Raw genomic sequence first — 6069 nt, forward strand, 5'->3', positions numbered from 1 at the left:
AATCTGCTGTCACGTATCACTGATCAGAACACATAAATATTTTTTAAAAAATTTAAAAACATCAAAAAAATGAAATTATTATTTACTCTTTTAAGTTGTTAAAAAACATTTTCCTGGGTTAAAAGCCAATAAATTTTATATCATATGCTATTTGGGAAATTTCAGAATTCAAATAGTCAATCCTCATGAAGTAAAAAGCTATTTAGTATTTTATGGACAAATTTAAATATTTTCCCTGACCTAATCATTTTTTATTTTCTTATTTATCTTCCTGATGCTCATAACATAAATGTATATACTACTAACTGTATGGAAGTGAGAAATAACTATCTTAGTACTAACAAGAGTTTCTAAAATGCTCAGCAATGACTAGTATTGGAAGTATTAGGCAAATATTTTCCTGGCTCCACCAACAGATGAGGTAAAAACGTTAAAATACAAAATTCAAAGTACAGTTCCTACAGAATGCATAACACAGATTAGCTCATGCTAAGTCACAATGGGGTAAGGGTAGAATAGAAGTACTTTTGATTAGATAAAGGAGAATGAAGGCACATGAGTGCAGTCCATGTTCTGTGGAAACATAATCAATGGCATTGGTAAGGCCAAGAATTACAAGGAAAAAAGGAACAATCAAATCAGTTCCATTTGTCTCCATCTACCTTTGTTATGCAAAAAACAAATTGATACTGCATTCTCACTGCCATTTTTGATACAGTTGCAATCAAAGCAGTTTACAATTTCCACTGTCTCCAATGGGATCACCCATGCAGGTGACAACTTTCAGCTTTAGAGCTCACAATTTCAGCATCTGAGTTATGAACAAAGCAATCCTTTCCTGGAAATGAGCATTTATGCAAGCACTTGGGGAAGTAGAAAAGAAAAAAAAAACTGATATGATATTTTAGACAATTTCAACCACCTCTGCCAAGATCATGGCTCTGGTCTCGAGGCCTGCACTTACAGCCCCCATGACTGAAAGAATGAGAAGGTGCCAAAGAGGCTGGAAAGCAGCAGCATCTTAATTCTATGAGTCAGTTTTATTTATGGTCCCTAGACTCCATGAACAAGCAAAATGTGGAGTGAAAGCTCACATAGAGATAGTTTTTTGGGTGCTGGTTTTTTTATTTTTTAACATTTACCTGGATAAATGTGGAGTATAAAGTTTCTTAAGAAAGTTTTTGAAAAGAAAAAGTGAAAATTAATATTATAGCATGTCCTCATTTAGAATGCATATTCAGTAATCTGCTTTTATATGAGACATTCTAACTCTTAATTTTAGAAAATACAAATTTAATTTTGATGGCAACAATGTAAAGAGTCAAATCCAATTTTGTTAGAAATTTTACCTGTATCAATTGCAGAGAAGATGGAAGAAGACCCTCATCATTATACAAAATACATGTGTGTGAGTGGTGGGGAAGAGAAATGTGTCACATTTGATTTGGTAGAGAGAGGTGATATGAGGGAAGGGGAGGGGAAGTGGGGATAGGAAGGGCAGCAGAATAAAACAGACACGAGTGTTGCTGTATGTACATACATGGCCGTATAACCAATGTGATTCTGCAACCTGTACAATTGGAAAAATGAGAAATTATACCCCATTTGATTCAAATATATGATATGTCAAGACCATTGTATTGTCACTAGCAACTAATAAAAATTAATAGATAATTTTAAAAATTGCAAGATTATGATTATTGTTGGACCATGTCCATCCAAATACATCTCAGTAACAATGCCTTAGATATGAATTTCTGGTTGAAAGCTAAAATTGAGAGTTCTTCTTTTATGGAGAATTCAAATAAGTAAACTTATAACCCCTAATTAAAGAGGAAAATATTTTGGAGCAAAAAGATCGTCATATTCAAGGCTTTAAATGTGAACTGATATTTAATTGTAAATTAAACATATCCTGAAAGTAAACAACATTAAACTGTCTCTTAAAAAAGAATTTTACCTGTATCTAATGACATGAATTTTCTTAATTGGGAATAAGTTTTACTTCTTAAAATCTATCAATTTTGGGGCTGGGGTTGTGGCTTAGTGGTACAGTGCTTGCCCCACATGTATGATACACTGGGTTCAATCCTCAGCACCACATAAAAATAAATAAAATAAAGTTATTTTTAAAATCTATCAATTTAAAAAAAACTTAGTGGAGACATTGTGAGATGTTAACTTTTAAACAGTTTATGTTTCTTGAAATAAAAAGGTATGGCATATCATGTCAGGGCCACTCTATTAAATGTATACCTGGAACTTACCCTCAGGCTTTAAATGGTAATTCCAGAAGAATCACCACAAGCAGAGCTTTTAAAAATAAACTCTTAAAATGCAGTATATATATACACAACGGAATATTACTCAGCCATAAAGAGAAATTAAATTATGGCATTAGCAAGTATATGGATGAAACTAGAGACTATCATGCTAAGTGAAATAAGCCCATCTCCCCCAAAAAAGGCCAAATATTCCCTCTGATATGTGGATGCTAACTCACATTAGGGTAGGGGGAAAATAGAAGTACTTTGGATTAGATAAAGGGGAATGAAGGGAAGGGAGGAGAATGGAAATAGAGAAGATAGTAGAATGAATCTGACATCAATTTCCTATGTTCAAAGATGAATACAAGACCAATGTAATTCCACATTATGTACAACCAAAAAAATGGGAAGTTGTTCTCTATTTTTATATGTTAAAATATATTCTACTGTCATGTATAAATAAAAAATAAATGAACTCTAAGAGCATTTAATTCTATATTGAATGATAATACAAATCCATTACTATCACTACAATAAGTTTCCAGTAAGAAACTCAAAAAAATCACTGACTCAAATATGGCCACAAGATCACTTGCCGTGATGCTCAGCCCCTTTGAAACTGCCTCTCTGTCTTTGGTCACTGGAAACACCTGAACCTGCCCAGACTTCTCTACTCAGCCTTCCCAGTAGAGTTCATAAGACACCTTTCCTTTATTTGTCACAAAAGTGTTGCTAAGAAATACTCTATTACTTTTCATAAGTCAATAGAAAACAACACAAATACAGAAGTAAATAAAATGCATGAGTATAAAAGGAAAAATCATACACATAAAACAGAAAACACATAAATAATCCTTCAGGAGAAGTACTGATTCATTAAGCTTTGTAAATCACATTTCAGGAATGAGAATGAAGTTTGGTAGCAATATCAAGGAATATTTACTGAAACACACATTACATGCAATCAGAGTTGCAACTAAACCTAATCAGCTGAATGTTACTCTCTTAGAAAAAATTAACTTAAATATGCAGTGAAAGTAATCTAAATATACATGGTGAATTTAGTACTACCATTCGTAATTTCGTAATGACTGCTTATCATATTCTGAGCTGTTAAGTTTTAAAAATTATATATAATGGAAATAAGTATATTTGAAACTAGAAGACTTTTTCTTCTATATGTTTATAACTTCCAAAGTACTACTGCAGGGAAGCCTGAATCATAACTGGTTTGTGTCTCTGCAGATCAGAAACACAATATGCAAGCTCATTGGGCTTCTTTAAAATAATTGAACTGACCCTTCAGTAAATGAATGGAAAAAAACGTGACATATATACACAATGAAATATTACTCAGTAATAAGAGAGTAAAATCATAGCATTTGCAAGTAAATGGATGGTGTTGGAGAAGATAATGCTAAGTGTAGTTAGCTAATCCCCCCAAACAAATGCCAAATATTTTTTGTGAAATAAGGAGGCTGGTTCATAGTGAGGTAGGGAGGGGGATCATGGGAGGAATAGACAAACTCTAGATAGGACAGTGGGGTAGGAGGAGAAGGGAGGGGGCAAGAGGTTAGCAAGGATGGTGGAATGAGATGGACATCATTATCCAAAGTACATGTATGAAGACACAAACTAGTGTGAAGATACTTTATATACAATCTGAGATATGAAAAATTGTGCTGTAAATGTGCAATAAGAATTGTAATGCTTTCTGCTATCAATTATTTAAAATAAAATTTAAAAATTTAAAAAATAAAATAAAAAATTGAGTATTTACATAGTTATTATAATCTTTGCAAACCATTTTCTGGGTTTTTCTCTTGTATCAACTCTTTTCTATCAATGTATCTGATAACTAGGCACCATGCTTGATTTTAAAGAGATAAAGAAACTCAAGCTACACTTAAACCCAGATCTTTGAAATACTACATAAAGGGAGCAAATACTCAACTCCAGGCTACATCACCAATACTTACAAGGATGTACTTAGAAGGGGCAGAGCTCATTTTAAATTGTACTTCCTGAATGAATTATCTCACCTTTCACAGAAAAATCAGTCAACTTATTTAGAATATTTTAGAGAAATTTATTTTTATTGTATTTATTTAATCCTCTGAACTACTACTTGTGCAACAGAAAAGGTAATTTACTCAATGACACTGGAGTCCTAAGATGGAAAGATACATCTCCAAAAAGCAAGTCCACAGCTTCTTCCATACTACCTGGGAAGGAAATCCCTATTATCAGCACAGCCTTCCCCTGGCTTCCTCTCATATGATGTCCCAGGATGGTGCTCATTGCCCATCAGGCAGCCCTGGACTCTTTCCATCACAGAGATACTGTGTGGTGGCCTGCTGACTAATTTCAATGGCTCTGATGTTGGCTCTTTTACTTATTGATATATTTCAGTTTTTCATGATCAGCTCACTGGAATAGTAACCTTTTCATAGTCTATTGTTATACTAAAAAGATTTGGTATAACTGGAAATAGCTCCGATAATTCCATTCTGTCTTAATTTCCTTTATGAGTATTTACTGGGCAACCAATAAGGAAGAAATTTATCCAAAGAAAATTTTAAAAAATTAAAATAAAAAGAAAGATAACATGAAAAGTCCAATTTCTTCAATTTCATTAAAATGAAAATAATTAATTTTTGAGCTACAGGAACAAAAATAAAGATGCAAGCTCTCTCTGAGGAAGGAGCAGAGATAACAGCTGACTCATCATCTCTCTGATTTAGACATGCAAAGCCAAGGCCATGGCTACTGGACAGCTGTGAAGAGCTGCTGAAGGACACCCAAGGCAAGGCAGAGGCCAGCAGAGCATCACAGCAGAGAAAAGCAACATATGAAGGTTAGCACACTGGGAGAAGCTCTCCTTTCTCCTCTTTCTTCCTTCTCTCCTTTCTTTTAGTTAAGAGTTTAGAATTTGCACCATCTTGGTCATAAGCATATTAGTCTATGCCTGACAACAGACTAATAAGGGAAATAAAAGTCCTAGTTTCCAGTCTTTGTCATTATCCTATTATTACTATTCCCATCATGGCCAAGTCAAAGCCTTCAGTGTGATGTAACTGGAAGGTATGCAATCACTCACCATGGAACACTTCCATCTCACTGACACAGAAGACACATAAACAGCCTGAAGTGCAGGGATCATAGCAAGACACCACAAAAAAGCAAAAAAGGTGAGTTTTGATAATTGATTACCTGTATTTTTAATATGATTGGCTTAGTTTCACATATCCATAATTTAATTTTACTTTTTTATTTTTTATTTTTCCACAGATTCTATCAAGAATACTTTTATTATACAGGTATCATATGCACACTTTGCTTTGAGGAATATTTACATGCAGGGAGTTCAATTCTAAACCTCCATTTCATGCATATCAAATATAACACACATTCACCTTACAGTGAATGAGCCTCACAGGAACAAGATGTGAAGTTATTGCTTTCTGAACAGAGAGCCCCAATTAAACTAAGAACAAATCTCTGTATCTCTTAATTATTCATATCCTGTGTACAGATTAATAAAATTGAAATACATGTTATGAATTATCCCACCACCATTAAAAGTTAATATTAAAATCGAATCCTATTTCTCAAAAACTTGTAAGAAGTGCACCAGTATTTACAGATCCCATTAAACTATGCATAAATAAAGTCTGTACACTCAGCACACTGTTTCTCAAAATACAGAGCCTCCACAGGGGCTTGAGGTGTGACAGGCAGCAGCAGACACTTAGTGCCCACCCTTTTCAAGTTTACTTGAAAAATCAAGATCTGAAATAAA

Source organism: Urocitellus parryii, chromosome 11, assembly GCF_045843805.1.
Source record: "Urocitellus parryii isolate mUroPar1 chromosome 11, mUroPar1.hap1, whole genome shotgun sequence".
Lineage (NCBI taxonomy): Eukaryota > Metazoa > Chordata > Mammalia > Rodentia > Sciuridae > Urocitellus > Urocitellus parryii.